A 19,190-nucleotide genomic window follows, 5' to 3' on the forward strand; every position below is an offset into this window, starting at 1 on the left:
GTTGAACAACATGGGGTAGATTAGACTTTCTTCATGTTAGCAGTGCTGAAATGGAAGCTGGGCACATAGCCATCACATTTCTGAGGTGTGGCCACACTTGCCCAGCCTTAGTCAGCATCTTATATTCTCTAAGCAGACTGTAAATAAAACCACATATTGTATAATGTGAACAAGATACTGCTGCTAATGAGAATCTAAATCTGAGAATTAAGTCATGACCATCTGTGGCACTGGAAAATTTCAGTTGTTACGTAAGTGAGAGGGAGGGAGTTCCATCATCTTAGCTATCTTAATGATGCTAGCCTGGAAGAATTATCCCTGTTCCCTTAAAGACCACCGTCCTATGGCTGTCGTGGTGCTTTTCATGCAAATTTGGTTGTGCTTGCATTCCAGACGGTTTTGCCTCTGAAGACTCTTCAGGTGGCAATTCTTTGTGTCCTTTGATGAGACAGTAAGTGGTAGGTGGTAAGTGGTAGGTGTCTTGTGGCCTCCTTTTGTAGAAAGAAGCACAAAAAACCCAAGCCACCTGCACCTGTTTCGCAAGACATTTGAAGATCAGCTGCCAGCAGGTGCATTTTGATCAGAGACAATGCGGGTGCACTTCCTAAGGCATTTTTCTTTGGGTAGCTCTGAAGGAAACTGTTGAACTCAATTTCCAGCAAAGATATTTTCACCTTTTTTCCCCTCCCTTTTAACGGGTAGTCCTACAGGGCCTAAACATGCATGTAATCCATTTTGTATGTAACCAGGAGACATACAGTATCAGGAAATGAAACTAATGTTTATAGCAAGGCAACATTAATTCAGTGTTTTGATTTGAAAGATTGATGTGAACTTCAATAAGATAAAAAACAAAGGTTCTTCAAAGTACTCGCTTAAAACCCCTCAAGTTTTGAGAGCCACATTTCCAAAGGCTTTAAGGCATTTATTTTTCAAAAAGACAAAAAAAAATATCAAACCACTGCAGACCACCCCCACAAGCAGATTATCAAACAACCATCTAAGAATAACACCCTGTGGCTGATGGAAGTTCTCCCACCGATTTCATTTGACTGCTCTTGGATGGTTGGATTTTCAGCACTATAAAGGTACGACACATTTTTCCTTCAGGTGATTTTGCTTTCTCTTCTGTTTATGGAGTAAAATGTTCCAATATTTTTCTATCTCAGTTTAATTTAAGGAAGAAACATCTTTTTGACACCTAATCTCAGAATGTCAGTGATCAGTCTTTTCAGACTAAGATCACCCCTTCTCAGGTGAAATTGTTAACAATCCCATCCACAGCAATCAGGGGATTTCTTGTTATATATCTCTGACCAGTAAATCCAGCTTGAGGTAGTAGGATGGATGTTAAGTTTTAATGATTACTTTGACCATTTAACTAACACAAATCTATTCACTTTCTCTAGTTCCCTTTTCTAGTGCTCTGTGCAACTGTTAGTTTCAGTTATTTGCATGTCCTGAATTCACACAGTTCTCTCTCTGTGCCTGAGACGGATATGAAATCATATCCTACGAAAATCATTTTTCAGCAAAAAACTCCTGCACCTTAAATATTTAGCAGAAAAGGGGCTATGATTTTTCCTCCAGAAGATCATTTATTCATTAAAAAATGCCATGTTGGGGCAGCTGGAATTCTTAATTCTAGTTGTATTCACTGAAAGATTTCTGCTGAAGCAAAAACGACAATTTTGAAAATGTTGTAATAAAAGTCTACTTCTATGAGAATCTTTTCCTCCCTTGGCTTTATTACAAATATCTGAAATCAAACCAGTCTTCTGTGGGTCAAACTCAGTGTCACAGAGCCCACCTTTATTTTTCGTTGTTTGTTTGTTTTCTTTGAAAGAAAAGAGAAAGTTTATTTCTGGCTGATTTGAATCACTTCTGAGCAAGTTACATACTTAAATTTCATTAATTCACTTAATCCTACCTAGCACAGACTGCTATGACCAGAACTGGAATATAATCTTTGGACTTTAAAAAGGAATGTGTTGTCAGTCCAACCCAGAGCAGTCCTAGCTGTCTAAAGGAAAGATAAAATAACTCACAGTTGATCTTGCAAGCCTGCAGCGACAGAAAAAAAAACTTCTTGAATCAGACGATGTTCAAGACTGCCTGAAGCACACTGGGAGGCACAAACCCAATAAAACAATAACGTATAGAAACAGAATGCTTGAAGCTGTGGGAGGAGGGGAGAGGGAGGATTTGCTTTGCTCCCAAATACTGACATGTATTGTGTGCTCCAGGAGTCCAACCCACGGCCCCGTAGGGATGATGAGAGAGCCACTCAAAGGCTAGCAAGGCTCAGACCTGCCACGGAGGCTGCAAGATCCTTCCCGTCTTGGAGAGGTGACTGTGGGAGAGTTCACAGCAAAACAGGCTGCCTCTCCCTCCTTGGTCCTCCTCCCTCCTTCCCTTGCTCCTTGTGTGACCTCCCGAAAACCAGCCCCCCAAGACCTTGCACTGACTATTTTAAAAGTTTACTCTGGAAAGGTGTGTATGAATTTAGTTCTAGCAGTTAAGAGTTTATTTCTAGTATGTTTTACAGCAGTATGTCCTCTCCTACTTACTTCACTTCTTTAACAGATGTCATTTATTTTTCTGCCTGTGAACAGAGGCAATGAGTCTTTCGCTAATCTCTCTCTCAACATAGCAGTGATTGGGCGAAGATACCGCAGCCACATAAAAGCAATCAGGTCAACTAGTACATTGAAAACTGGAGTCAAAGAAACACAGATGGCAATTCATTTTTAGGAGGCAGGCAGAGTACCAGTTCAGGATATATTTCATTTTAAGATGAATTCCTTCCATTCAGAGTTGTAGTTCAGAAAACTAGCAGTCATTAAAGAGGTCCCAGCTGCATCAAGGTTGAATAATAACTGAAAGTCATCCCCTGCTGTGCCTCTGTAATCCACGGATGTGTCTCTGGGGGTTGCAAAACAGCGATGAGATTAGAGAATTACGAAAATTGCCGACCAGAAAGCGCTGCAGTCAGCAAAGGCTTTACGCCCCTTGCTGTGGACGAAGCAGGCTTTGCCCCCTACGGCCAGAGAGAGCAAGCCAGCCTGACTGCACCACGGCAGCCTCTGGCCACCACCGTGTTCGCTGGCAAGCAGTCACCTGTGAGGTGGAACAGTGGGAGCCTTCCGTTTATTTACTCATTTGTATTAAAACAGCAATAGCAACACAAAAAGTTTTACCGGTAATATCAATAAAAATAACATAAAACTTCTCAAAAGAAAACATTAAATGAGAGCAGTGTTACCCGGTAATATTCAAGCTAATGCACAGATCTTCTCTAATGGTGGAAAAGTGAAAGGTTTGTTGTGAAAAGCTTTTCTATCCTGTTAAAAATATCAATACCACATGCTGAGACTGGCACTCTCCAAGAAATAAATATTGATTTCCCTCTTTCCTTCTGCACAAATGGCAGACAGTAGCTTTCCTAGTGCTGACTCTTTCCATTGTTTTAAGGTCGACAGTTTCTGTTCGCACGGAATTTCTACTGTTTCATTATTCTCTTGTTTTCTGACCCTGTGTTGCACACACACTTCCCTCTTTAAAACATTTATAGGTTTTATGTGTGTGTATGTTGTATATGTGTGGGGGGGGGGGCAGTAACAGGACAGCTAAGGAGCAGTTGAAATTAATGCAGCACTCCCTCTGTCAGGCCCAATTCATCGAATTTTAGTATTACTATCAGGAATGTTGTAACAATTTTCTGGGAATGCATGGTGCTAGTAATGATAAAACATTCCTGTGGCGGACAGATGAATGAATTTTTTGCCTTAAACATTTCTTGGTGCATGGGGTGCAGGCAGGCCATAACCCCGAACAAGCCATCTGTCCCTGGCGGAAACTGGACTGGGCTGCTGCGACCCCTGAGATGGTCTCCCTGCAACCACCCGGGACACACCGAGCCTGCGCTGAACGAGACCACAATCGGGCAGAGACTTTGGGATCTGGACTGTAAATTATTGTCCGTTTTTAGCACAACTTGTATAAAACTTGCTTGGCATGAGTGGCTAAATTTGCTGAAGCCTTAGGCCACACTCCCTAGTTCAGTGAGAAAGGGCCCCAGAGCTGGTGCAGGCGGGAACGATAAGGGCGTTACCAGCAATTTGCATTCCTGTGCACTGCTGAAACAGTGCTAATTGCTGGAGTTATCACCTCTTTGTCAGACCTTGAGAGATAATGGCTGGACCCAAGAATGGAGACACACCTGTCAGCAGAAACGGCAACAGTAAACGGCCTACCTAGGGACAGTGAGGAGACCCAATAGGGAGCAGGAGACCCCAGACCCAAATATTACTATTGGTCTGAACTACCACGTGAGGGGTGGGAAAACTTAATTTGAAAAAGCTATAATTGCCAAGGGATTTCTTTGTTTGCTCTCTCTCCCCCTCGTCCCTCGCCCCTCGTCCCAGGCCCCCAGCTTGAGCTGTGATTGGAATGGAGTCAGCGGAACATCATCGGCCTCGGAGTGGTGGTAGCTAGCTTTTCTCCTTTTCCAACTTTCTCTATCTTTTCCCCTTACCCTTGTTCTGTTCCCCTCTTCCCTTCGCCTCCCCTTCGGCTTTCCCCCACATTTTCTCCCCACTTTGTGGAAAATAAAGTCAAAAGGTTGTACGATATTTGACTGGTTTTAGCGTCTTAATCTTGTCATCGGGATTGTAACGAACCCCACCCCCCGATATTGGATCAGGACAATTCCTATTCAAAAAATACATACTTTCCTGCAGATCATGCTATAAGACATATGTTTATTGTATAATAGTGAACTGTGGACATTATATTACACTCAGCTCAAGTAATATAAACAAGAATCTTACTTTCTGTCCAGCAGAATCCATAATTTCACCACTTATCTAACAAACGTGAGTGGCAGAAGTGAAACAATGTCAGGGGAATATAAAGGCGACTACATCTTAAATGATCTAGGCACCTTAAATATCTTAAATAATGATGCTAAGCAGAATTTGGGGCAAAATGCAGAGGATAACAACAAAGTATTCACTTTCTTTTTGATAGAATACCCACCATCCTTCAGTATTAGGTGTCATGAAAAGCTTACAAAATAGTTATTCATTTTCCTGAAGGTCATTCAGACATAGTAAGTTCATTTCATTTTCTTGACAACAGATCTAGGCTTGTTATGTACTCTATGAAAGATGATGGCAAGTGACTGTCCCTCCAATGCATTTCAAGCAAATATGATTTTACCTCTGAAGAACAGAAAGAAAGAGAGGGTAGATTAATCTGATCCAGCTGCATCTGTGCTAACCCTAGGACAGCAGGTAAAGGGGAATGCAAAGCAGAAATAGCTGCACTGGCTAGAAGTAGGCCACAGTAAACGGAGGCTGAATCTGGTTGAGCCACGCTCATAAAGGATAAGCGGCATTTACCGCTGCAGTGGCAGCACTGCACAAGCAGAGCTGGTCACGAGGCAGGGTCTGCCTTTGCAGAAGGGCAGTCCAGTGCTCTGGCCTGAGGGCATAGGACAATTTGGCTCATGCCCACAGGATTCAATCCTTTTCTCCCTTAAAACATGGGTGCAAACCCTGCACTGCCTGTGGGAATGGCTTCTGCCATGCGCTGTCCCCTGAGCAATGACAGTGTCCAGGAGGGTGCTAGGTACTACAGTCAAAATCACATTAGGGAACATGCTAACACAACATTACAACCATGGGATGATGCATGAACCTGGCCCTTTTATTTAGTAGTGTAAAGGCAGCATACGTGGCAAGTTATGAAGATGCAAGACTGTGTTGCGTGTTTCTGCTAGTTCAAGACACCACACTCTGATGTAGACATGCAGAGAAAGAAAGTGGATCTACACTTTACTGTGATGCCAAGAGTTTGTAATAGACATTAAAAATAAAATATTTTCTTTTTTTTTAGTGCTCTGGTTACTTATTTTTATTTCCTGCAACATCTTTGTTAATCTCACTTCTTTTCCTGTGCCACTTTCCTCCCAAATTATCCAAACTCCTTTTCATTATTCATTTATTGGACACTAACACCTTCTGTTTTGCATGGATTTGAAAACGCATGTCATTGCTGATTTGATTTTTCTTGTCTAAAATGTTTAATTACTGTCTACCTATCTTATGACATACAATAGAAGGAGATGTTTGGAAACATGGATGCAACTCGCATTTGTGAATTACACATATGCAGACTGACGTACAACAAAGGCGCAATGCATAGGCTTTTAATGTCTCTCCTAGCGCTTTAGTTTACTAACTATGTGCAGAGGACGAAGCAGGCAGGACCTTTCAGAACAGGAAATCTGCATGGGTACCACATTGAGATGCAGGCAAATGCAGCAATTAAATGGGATGTCAAGCATGTATACTGAGAATAAACAAACAAACAAAACTAATTAGCTAAAATTTGTCTGGGAATTGGTGAATAATAAGAGCTATGAATTATGAGACAGCTATCAGTGTTGACAAATTTTCTCCTGTCCATCTTTTCAGCAATGAAAGTTTGTAAGAACACTTATTCAACTTTATTCATTACATTCTTTGAGAATGGAAATATTAAAGACATCTAGGAAGCTCTCTTACTGATTCTAAAAGACAGGTATTCTCAACTTATTTAAATATAGTTATATAAATTAAATTTTATAATATTATAATTATATAAATATAGCGATAGTGTTGAGATTTCAAGTGACAAGAAATTTTTTCTGTATAGAAGAGACTGTGCTTGTAACCTCTTCAGAGTCAATGAGCCTAGCATTCCTTATTACTTAATCTGCTAGACTAGCCCTGGTTCCATGCTGATGATATTGCAACACATTGGATATCTTTTCTAAAACATAACTACAGGCAACTGAATTTCCTAGATGTGCATAATTAAAATTCAATTTTGATATTTTGCCTAAATGTATTTTGTAAAGAAAGAAATGAGAAAAAATTAAAGAATCAGTAATGCAAATACAGAAAGATTTCACATTCAAGTAATCGTGTTCTTCAGCTTAGGGTAACTAGAGATTGGAACTGATTAACGTCTGTGATAAACATGTTAATGGAAAATTTAAATGGGGCCAAAACATGAAGCTTACATGCAAAAACATGATTTTGTCTCAAATTCTCTGGTATTCTACCACTTTAAAGATGTTGTGCTTTTTCACTGAAGTATTATTCCATCTCCTGATTTTCAAATACGAAAAAATGTTTTGTGGGAACAAGACTTGTTCTGTGTTAGAAAAAAATCAATCTCCAAGCTATAGCATTTCATTTTTATATTTTGGTAAAAGTCTTCAAATTTGGCTGGAAAACTCTAGATTTTCTTTTTCTTTTAAACAAGCAGTTTTGTTTTTCTGTTTTATTTTAAAACCGCCAGAGCCTTAATGTCATTTTTTAAATAAAACTACTAACAAAAATCACTGGAATTCTTCCATCAATCTGAGTGAAATGTTCTAACGTGACATATTAAATAAAAAGGAGATATGTCAAGAAATTGTGAAAACTTGCATGAGTAACTGCAATCATTTTCTCTTGGCAAAGTCTGGGAGAGCTGCCAAGAAGACTCTTGCCTCTGACAATGGTTCCTATGCACTACAGTAACAAAAAGAGTAAATATATAAATATTAGTGCCAACAATAAATAAGAACATATTTATGATGAAGGAAAAGGTGGTTGCTGAAACTTTGATTTTCCTCCATCATCACTATGATCACCAATGAATACTAAATGTACTGTAGCATTTCATGATGGGATGCACTTGTCTTCTAAGAATTGGACATAGCATAAGCACAATGCATGAGGATGAACAGTTCACAAAAAAAATTCTGACTATCACTGAGCTGGCCAGACTCCAAAATAAGGCATTTTCACCCAAAGCAAGGTAAAAAAAATGTTTGTTAAGCTAAAGAGCAAGAAACAGCTCAGAGCTAAGAAAAGCAACAACAATTTTAAGTCAAACAAGCTTCTAATGAAATTGTCTCCTAACACTTGTGATCTGAATGATTCTGGAATAAAAACTGTGCTCAATACAAGTAAGGGTTGCAACTGGATAGAGGTAGGCCTGAAAGAGAGTTCGGATCCAGGTCTAAGCTTTCAGCAAATTCTGAATGTTTAAATTTGGGGGTTCATTTACTAATCTGACTTCATAATACTAGGTTATAATTTGCCTTTAAGAGGGTTTTTTGGATGATACCATACAGAATAGGTCTGTAGAAATTTTATAACAACTTACACAAGCTAAGAATATGCTCCTTTATCTTTCAAAAGCACAGATTGCAGAAACCTAATATACCAATCTTGATCATTGCCGGAAACATCTGACTGATGAAGCCGGAGATTCCCATGAGTATTAGTGCCTCAGAAGGGAACGGAGATTAAAATTGAAATGTGGATAATATCTCTGGTATCTCCACCCAGCAATTTCAGACAACTTACAGTACATTACCTCACTTTCCTGCAATTTGGTGCTTCGATGTCATAAATTACATTGACACACCATTAACATAGGTAAATAGAGTAAATAATTGATCTCTCCAGAGAAACATTAGAACCCACTATAACAACACAGATCTGCAGCACGTGTGAACAAGCCTCTATTACCAACTTACATACCTCTATTTTCTTTTTGCATACCTACAGCTACATAAATACACTTCAAACTAAAACCACTTTCCTTCTGGTATCTTACTTTTGGGCTGTTATTCTTCTATTAATTATAATACAATAGATCTTTAATAAGTGAAGCCAGAAAACTAGTCTACTAAAAGAAGTTTACAAGATACCCATGGAATTGTATTTCTCATTTTGAAGGAAAATAAAAAATTAGATTATTTATGCAGTCTGTGCTAATAGCAAGCTTCTTTTTTTCTCAGGGAAAGAGCGTGAATGCACCAGTCTGGTGAACTGATTTATGCGGGAGAGCAGGGGAAAAACAGGATTACGGAAACTCTTCGACCTAGATCCAAGATGCAAAGCTGTGTCACTGTGGTCACAGCGACAATAGCCCTGGCTGTGACAAAGACTCTGCCCATCTGAGCTGCGGAGCTGCCTGGAGAGCTCAGGACACACAGTGTGCTTGGAGACAGGGTCAAACACCCGGAGTTTCTCTGCTGATCTTCTGCCAGCAGTTAGTAGGCCTCTCCCAAGAGCCATATTGATTTCAGTGGCTCTTTGTTCTCCATTCAATACTTTGCATTGATCAGCTTTTTTAAAAATAGCCAAAGGCAAAGTAAGAAGATTTGACAGAGTAACAGAGCCCCAGATCACTGAGGGCAGAGGTCGGTGTTGAAGGCTCAGAGGAACCAGCCTGGGAAGAGGGGAGATGTAAAGGATGTGAAAGAAACTGCCACAAGAAACTGTGGTAAGTAGAAAATGCACTTAAAACAAGAAAGTGTTTAAACATGGCTAGCCCTGAAAACATTGAGGCACCTGGGAGCAAATATTGATGTCTGTGACTGGTGGATGCACAGGGTGTTAAAACAACAGTATCAGTACTGTCTCAACGTATTTACCTTGAACTCTACTAATGATTTGCAAGACTGGATAGCACAACTAGCTCAGCAAGGCACTTCTGAGACATGTTCGCTCTTCCTCACCCCATGGATAATGCGTTCTACTGCCAAAGGCAGAGGCATAGTGAAATCCCTCTCTTCCAGTATCTCCCTTAGTGATCATCATGAGAGGGAGAAGAGGAAAAAAATAGGAATTTCTGGGCTGAATTCAAAAGCAAAATTAGATCCAGCCTAGCTGAGCTCCTCTCCACTGATTGCTGACTTTTTGGAACATGTTTCGGCATACACAGTAAGCGATGAGATCATAAATAGGAAGCCAGACCTTTGGCCAGTGTAAATTTGGGCAGGTCCATTAGATTCCTATTAACTGTGCAAGCTTACAACAGTTGAAGATTGATCCCAATATGCTTCACTTTGCTTCTATTTTTAGTTGCCCAACTCTGTTAAAAATTGCTAAATAACAAAGAATCCGTATGTATCTGGCACTACTTAATGGAGAGAAGTATCTTCAGTGATTCCAAAGCATATTTATTTTCTACCTAATCCTGAATATTAGGTTTGTGTTCTGTGGGTGGGCTGAACACAGGTGGTCACAGGCAACCAGCCAAAATGTTGGAGGTAGAAATCCTGACATCATTTTTCACAGCCATCTCTCATGTGGGTAATCAGAGTAACGTCTGCTATCTCCAGAAAATGGCCTTAGTATGCGGGAGCATTGACTGTAAGCAGAGCAACACCCTTACAAGCAGTCTGACCACCTCGTGAGAAGCCCTGTAGACACGCATCCTACACTAGAGCTTTTCTTTTCATTAAGGAAGAGTACTACCTAAAGCGTAATCTTCTGGTAAAGTGATACACGACTGTTGACAACTTTTTAAAAATACGTTCTTTCTTTTAATCCTTAGTATTTTCTTCACATAATTACAGGAGCCAAAGGAGAATGTTAATGTTCCACTATGGACATACACAATTTTCCTCTGATTAATACAGTATTACATTACTGTTGTGAAACACAAATCCTTCAAACTAAAGACCCAGTTAGGACTGATATTTAATGACAAAACTGCAAAGTCAGTTGGACAAAGCTTCACAAAAAGCTTCACAGCTTCACACACAAAGATAATTAAGGGGCTGGAGCATCTATCCTGCAAAAAGAAGCTGAGAAAGCTGGGACTGTTCAGCTTGGAGAAAGGGTGGCTCAAGGGGATACTATCCATGTGTGTAAACATCTGATGGCAGAAAGTAAGGAAGATGGAGCAAGACTCTTGTCATGATGCCCAGTGACAAGACAACAGGCAATGGGCACAAATGGAAATACAGGAAATTCCATTTAAACATAAGAAGAAAACTTCTTCTGTGAGGGTGGCCAAACAGTAGAACAGGTTGCCCAGAGAGGCTGTGGAGTCTCCATCCTTGACATATTCAAAACCTGACTGGATACGGTCCTGGGAAACCTGCTCTAGGCGACCCTGCTTTAAGAACGGGAGTTGGATTAGACAAACTCCCAAGGTCATTTCCAAACCCAACTATTACGTGATTCTGTGATTCAGAAAGTGAAAGAGCATGCTCATTCCTTGGCTTTGCTACCAACCTCCTTGCTCAAGTGTCCTTGCATAAGTCATGGCACGACCTGTTTCACTCTGTCTTTTGTTTGTTTTTTCTATTCACATTTTGGTGGAGAATTATCCTTCAGTATATATTTGTGTTTGATAAAGGACATGTCTGTCAATATGTAAATTGTTGAACAACTGCAGATTATGCAAAAAAACATGAATCCTAATTCCTGTAGTTTGCAAGGACAGTTCTTGCCATTTTGGAGTTTGGATTGCAGTTGAGATTCTAGATGATACAACTAACTAGTACTCATCATTACCTTCTACCTCATTAGGGATCAGTGGTATGCACTTAAATCCCATGGAAAATGTTGCTAAAGTACAAGACATTTTTTCTAACTTACTGATTATCTCCCTTGCTCCTGCACATGGAAGGAAAAATAACACTGATGATTTAGAACACATTCACCTTTTAGAAAACCTAATTTGGTTGTGACTTTCTTTGTATGAAACACATCATTGCCTCATTTGTGGCCAGAACAGTTTGAGATAATCGATCAATACACAACGGATTTTAGAACTTGCAGAACTCACGCACTGGTAAAGGGGTTATTATGAAGAGACACACAGGTGCTAAAATCTAGTAAAGAAAAACAAATAGGTGCAGAAGTTACTAGTGTTTGAGATATGGCAAACCAAGAAAACAATAGAGCAGCAGGTTGCTTGACTGTTGGAGAGAAGGAAAGAAGAAAAGCAAGAGAAAGAGAGAAAGTGAGAAAAAGAACAAAGGAAAGGAAGGAAAGGAAGGAATTCAACAAACATGCACATAAGAAGATGAGCATATGAAAGTTAGGCACAAACTGACTCACATTTTTAAAATTCTGACAAGTTTTATAGATGTGTAAGGGGATGTCATTATGCATCAGATGGGTGACACTGATCCAACACACAATGTAACTGAAATCATACAAACGTTTGTGATATTAATATTAAAAGAAAAAAAGAATCGTCATCAGAAGCACAAAGTACAATTTACATATACAGTTTCTTTACCTTTCTAAAAATAGGTGACATATGCTGTTTAAAGAACAGAAAACGTTTTAAAAACTGGGTTAATAATCCAGCTCTTAGACTCAGCACAAGTGATGAAATGTAGCCCTGTGTTCAGGTAGTTGAGATACCAATCATTTTAAGGCTAGTAAGTCTTCCCAGATTTTCATAAGCCATCTGTTAAGTGAAAGAACATTAGGTGTATGCAGAGCTAATAATTCTTACATTTGATGATTATAGTCGGCATGACACATTGTCAAGAATGATGGAGAAATGCTTCTGGATACCCCCAAAACTATCATACATGACTTTATATATAGTAGGTGACTGTAGGTTTGTGTGGGCAGTCATGAGTATGTGGAGCTTTGCATGTAAAGGGGCCTGCTTTGAGAACGTGGCCTTTCTACTTTCTCACAAATTCCAAATGTTAATTTTATCAGCAAAGTTGTATGTTTTCTTTGGAGCTGGTCAGAAGATACTTAGAAATCCAAGTTTGAGAAAAATGTAGAACAAATTGACCATTAGTATTTTAACAGGCTCGGGGTACTTTGACTCTAGATTAATGTTATTGTGGTTTTCTCTCACACATCACATTCCAGTGTAAATTCTGGTAAACAAACTCTAGATCAGCAATATTCTGCCTTTAGTGGTCTATGGCAACAACACCAAGCAAATAATATCCTAATGGTAGCATTCTCCTCTCCCCATATAGCCTGGACTACAGCAGAAATAATGTCATCTTTATCTGTAATTTCCTGAAATACTTCAAAAAAGTTTGACAATCCTCTGTTGTGTCTGAGCTATCACAGCAGCCTGCTTCCTTACATGATCCATAATTAAGAACTAAACCAGGAATCTTATTCATGTCCTTAGTGCAATTAGAGTACAAATTGTAGTATATAATTTAGACTTAAATTATTAAATTCAAAATTTTAGTGGAAGTTTAGATTACTGAAAACTGTAAATTGTTAAAGATAGAAAAGAAAGGACATCAATTCAGAAAAAACACATCTTCTTAGTCCAGGCTGCAATCATTCGTCTAGTCAATATTTGATAGACATGCAACAACATGGCTTGCAACCGTGGGCCTGCATTGCATATCCAGAGAAAGTGACTCCATTAATAAGAAACTGGCAGCTCAAAAAACAGATACAAGTAAACCATTGCAGCAGGACAGGAGAGTTGTTGCCCTCTTTGAATATGACCAGCCCAAGGTATGCCAAAAAGATTAATAAGCATTTGCTATAATATTGGTCTCAATACATGCTTCCTGTATCTTTTATGGTACAGCTGCCTAGTATTCACAAATTCTGAAAGAATTGGATAAATACTTTATACATATGTTATAAAAAAGTGCCCCTATCAGAAGGATGGTATTTCCCCCTTTCCAAATTGTAGCAAAATACAGAGTGTGAAGGGTATCTAAATTAAAACACTGGCTCACAGCTTAGTTTATGGAGCACAATGGTGTTTCCTACAGGAAATCAGAAGCAGAAAGCCTAAGGAAAATAAGGGTTGTGATCACTCATTTAATGTGTTGATGTAAAATGTTTTTGTTATGTGTTCAAATCTATTAGACATAATCTAACCAGAGGACTTCTTAAACTGACCATTCAGTTCATATTTACCCAACACTAACCAGCTTCACCTCTACATTTTCTTTCTTCTGCTATATTGTAATATATTTTTCTCTTATCGTATTTCTGGAAAGCTTGAAAAGCCTTTAGGGGAACTGAAAGTTCATAATAAATAAACCCAGCTCTCAAGCAGTACTGGTCCAATAACTGTGATATTGTACTGATATAGTCAAGAGTTGAGTATAAAATCTTAGCGGCCTAACATTTTTTCCCTTATATGACAAAATAAATTGGTTCTCTTTCAGAATGATCTCTTTTGATCTCAGGAAAAGTCAGAAATTCCAAATATACAGTGAACTTTTAATCAGACTAACTTAGCTTTAAATTCCTCTGTTCCCTCCCTTTCTCAAGAGTACGAATAAAAGGCTCAAGAATAAATATTCAAAAATGGCAATTTTCAGCTCTAAGTCACTATTCTTATCTCAGTGAGGTCAGGTTAAGGCACTCACATTTCTGAAAGGTGTTCACTGTCCCTTACGACGTCCTGAAGGCAGCAGATCTAAGACAGTCCATGCCAGGGAAGACTGGTGATGTTACAAAGCCTGTTCACAATTCCTTTGAGTTTTCTGCCCACCACATGGATGTCCACAGCCCGAAAAGCCATGGCCCCCGGCAGTCCCCCTGCTGAGATTTTAAGGCTGAGGACTAGGACTAAATATTGAGAGGAAATTATCCTAAGAGGAAGGAGTCCTTGACTGGGGTGGTGGTGCTCCGCTAGGACAGTCTGGGCAGCCTAAAGACCAAGCTTGTGTCTTTGCTGTACCTGCCGAGGGAGTGCAGATCACTCAGTTTCCGTTTTGCTGCAGCAGAGCCATACATAAGCATCAGGTTTAAGATGATGGTGATGAGGGAAAGGCATTTGTGAGGGAATGATACACTTACCTGTAACTACCAGTCTGTGCTTGGAGACACAGAATGTGTGGAAATGATATGTTTTATCCTGTCTACCCTGCCCTTTGCTTTTCAGGGGAAGAGAAGAGAGCGTTTCAGTTTCTCACATCTGTATCCATACCTTATTGACCTTAACACTGAGCTGCAATTTCACAAACAAAGATTCTATCCAGTCAGGAACAAAGAGGATTAGCCATAATATTTTGGGTATTTATTTCATGAATTCAGATTGGAAAATAAATCAGGGGAAGTGCAATAAAAACAAAATGTAATTTGACCGTCTTACTAAAGGTGGAAAGATTTAGGTTTAATTTGGTTCAGGTGTGAAAGTTCAGATGTTTGGTTGCTTTTCTTCTTTTTACAGCTGCTGTACACAGTAGCAAGTTGCCATATTTAAGAAATGCCTTAAATCACGAGAATGGTATTACAAGCAGCTCTAAAATGTTATTGTATAACATCAGTTTCAGTGAAATACGGTATTCATTCTATTAAATTTAGTTCACTATTTTTAGAATTTGTACTTTTCAGTTTAATCATTTAGGCTCCTTAGAAACAACAAAGATCAGAAATATAAACTTTTTAATCATTAAAAATGCCATAAAGAAAAGGAAAATAATGTAACTTTAATGTATTTACCATTCAATTATTGATCATAATATAGTGCCGTGTTGAGAGAAGGATGAAGAGCAAAATCATAGACAAAAGAAAAAAATTCCTTTTATGTGAAATGTACTCATTTCACTGGTTTAAGGCAAAATGTCTTCCCTTTTTTTGACAATAGCATTTGAGTGTTAGACTCGGTGTCCTACGCTGATGAATAAGTAATATCGAGAATACGACTCCTGGGCTGTATTGCTAACCTCCAGACTGTACGCCAGTTTCTCATTCAACGCACATTGGCTTAAGTGCACATACACCTGCCGAGTGCTCAGAGCAGGACTGTGCCTCCCAGCTTGATGCTCTTTTCACGAGGTTGTGCAACTGTGCCTCCTCCCCGGATTTTTTCCCCACACCATGGGGTTTGAAAGCTGTTGCTCCTAGTGACACAGGTTCACAAAGGAATGGAGAATTTGCCTTTACAGACTTGCACTGTGACTTAGTGGTTGGCTCATTGCTTGAAAATGTAGATATGAAACCCCTCAGCCTGAAAACGGAACTGAATTACATTTTCTGCATAAAAGCACTAAGATGTTATTTAAAGAAAGCCACCTCTCACCTCTCTGGCTTTGTGCTTTAGATTCCAGGTTTGAAACCTCTGGAAAGCGTCTGCTTTCAGACTCCCTTATGTTTTGTATTTCATATTAGATACTAGATGGTAGATGTAGAAACATGCTATACAAAAGCTTAACTATCCTGTCATGCACTGTACAAACTGATGTTAATATTTTCTAAGCACAGGCTTCCAGTTGGAATGAACTTTTACAATACCACAGCATATATTGGTAAATACCTCCTCATTTTGCTTATAGAATATAGGGTTTAAGGAACATTTCAACTGTGATCTTTTAACGTGATCATTTAGTTCATTAAGCCACTACACCTACACAATCTCTCGTTCAGGAAGTTCACTGCAGTGAATCACATTACAGTACACATGAGTAAGTGCAAAGTCATAAGGAGTTTTCCTACACCTCTGCAGTGCAGTTCACATTGGGTTCTCACACTTAGGGCTTTTCAGAGACTCCTGTTTTGAATCAAACATGAGGGATCCTCCCATAAAAAAGATCCATTTTATTTTTAAAGAATGTAACGCAGTTTATTGTGAGCCACCACCCTGCAGCATGTGAAGTTCATAATTGGGCTCTAAAGTTCCTGTTCATCCAGTATTACAAACAAATAGCGAAAATGACTGCATTTGGTCAAAGCTTTGCACACTGGCACTTTTCTGTCTAAAAGCAGAGGACAGAGAGAATGAAAGGATGGGAAAAGAGACATCAGAAGATAATAGGAGAAAACTTATACGAAATGGAACCTGAAACTGCTAAAGTGAGCTCTAACACTGAGTTCACTAACATCAGCCCCTGCCAGGGCTCTCCAGGAATAGATCACAGTTTGTACAATTGTTAAACATCTGAAAGCTACCAGTTCCTTGGTTTTACAAGAATTTTTAGTGATCTTTTTCCTAATTCAATCTACTTATTACTTTCAATTGGCTCTTGAGAATTTCTGATCACCCCGTTAATTCATACTGTTGATAAATGGAAAATGAGCATCCTAAGGAGATAGTGTGCGCAGGATGCTTTGAAGTTTACTATTCATATGGCACAAATAATCCTGACATCTTGCAGATATTAAGGATTGAGCATTTTTTGTCCAATCTTTGGAATCTTGCTCTCAGGGTCAGATGCTTACTTTAGCCACAGATCACTCTGGTGTTGCTGGGAAAATAAAAATGGAAAGCGGATGATTACTGAACAGCTCATTCCTGCTCCTCAGTTTCTGCAGGTAGGAAACCAGGGCTGATGGACTGCAAGGGACCTGTGTCACATCCCAGACAAATTACTGAGCTAAGAATTTGGTGACCATGACCGCGGGCTGCAAAGCATTTTGCAGACAAAAAAGAAGGTCCCACAGTTAATGCCTGTTGCAACTGAAAAACTTGTAATACATTACTTCAGCTTACATCAAGATCAGTTGACTTGACCGAAAATTATCTATAATTTTCATATTTTAGTTTTTGTGGAGGTGTGTCTTATTCTATTAAAGGAAATTCATAGAAAACTTGCTTTACTTTTTTCTTTCCAATCAAAATCCACCATTCATTCCCCTTCAAAAAAATAAGTTCCAACTAAAAACAAGAAATAAGTTTAGTGACAATGCTCAGCTGGGTTGGTGGAAAGGTTAGACAATTTTTGTCAAAAAATCACTGATGTTTGAATGTAAAAAGAATATACATCTTTATTTATCAAAGGGTGAATCTTTTTATAATAACCTTTCTCCCTTCCTCCCATTTTCCAGCTAAATCTAACTTCATTTAGTACTTAAAATGCATGCCTTCCTCCCTGACTATATAACACTTGGCAAAGGCCTGAAGTGCCCAGGGGTAGATTAGCGTGCAGAGTGAAGAGACACTGTCAGAAATACAGGATAAATGCAGTTCATCATATGGCTGCCCAATTTATCACCCAGACATCGCTGAGTGCTGAGGGTATATAAATTATATTAACCTAATCAAAATCCCTTTATCCAAAATAATTGAACACGAGAACTACTGTTTACGAATATGTGATCTAGCCCCAAGAGCTGTATTGTGATACTTGATAGCAGCTGAGGAGCAGCTCACCCTTAGCTCCCATAACATGTCAGTTAAGGTACCACCCAGGTGATTAAACCTGACAGAATCCTACCCTGAGACCTATCAGCTTATATAAGCCAAGAGTTGAATATATTTACCTGGACAGTGTCAAGCTATTCTGCACCATTATTATAAAATTGACAAGTAAAGTGCTAAAGGTAAATAGTAGTGGATAATGCGAAAGGGCAGGGAAAACCCAAAGTCAACAGAACATGAGGAAAAGAGGAGAGGATTTCTGGGGAGAGTCCTTCTTATGGTAAGTCACTTAAATGCACACAGCAGAAGAAGAAAAAAATTTTATCATAGGATTGTTATAGAGACTCTTCTAAGTCAGAGTGCACTGAAAGAAACATTTTAAATCTGATAATCACGAGTAGAGGAAAAGCTATAACAGAAGAAGGTATGCTGCAGAAAAATGTCTTTTACAAAGCAAGTCAGGGTCCTGACCTTTGGGACCCTGCAAGTAATGGTTTCTGATTAAGCCAAGCTGGAAGCCTCTGGTAGAAATAAAGGAAAAACTAAAATTTTCAGAATAGCTTGATAATAATAAATTTAAAAAACCATTTATCCTGAAATAAATGACTAATTTATTCCCAGAATTTTCATCATTTCTGAATAACATACGTGATGAAGTGTGAGAATGATGCTTGATTAAACGAGGTCCCCAGAGTGTATCAGAGGAGATTTAGTTTGGAAAACAGCTTGGAAAACAGCATCTGCTGTCTCTTTCTTTCCTTCTCTCAGTGCTGCGTTGTTTCCACTTTTTATAGCATATTACCCTCTTTCATTCTTAACAGAATGTGGCAATATTTATTCAGACTTCTTTGTGGTGGCCGTACAATGGGTCTTTCAATGTGTTAGGGTCTGAAAAATATTGCTGAATACTTATTTATTTTTCCTATCTGGAATAATAATAATTAATTATCAAATACGTTGATCCAATCTATCACCTTTTCTTAGTCAGTCAAAGGTTATACAGATCTTAGTCATTATTTTACATAATCATGCCAGTAAATTTAATTGAACTGGCTTTTTCCCAGACTATTCTTTTCTGTCTTTCTGCTTTTAACTATCAATGTACCTGACATTGAGTATCATGGCTTCAGTATAGCACCACTGAGAGCTAAACAGCTATATGAATGAACAGTAGTTGAAGATTTGACCACTTTTATCCTTTGTCATTGCATTGTTTCATGACAATGAAACGCACAGACATTGTCCAAGACACCTGTGTTGTACACATCCATTCCTGCCCAGTTTTAGGAGCCAAGCACATG

The sequence above is a fragment of the Dromaius novaehollandiae genome, chromosome 7 (assembly GCF_036370855.1).
Source record: "Dromaius novaehollandiae isolate bDroNov1 chromosome 7, bDroNov1.hap1, whole genome shotgun sequence".
Taxonomy (NCBI): domain Eukaryota; kingdom Metazoa; phylum Chordata; class Aves; order Casuariiformes; family Dromaiidae; genus Dromaius; species Dromaius novaehollandiae.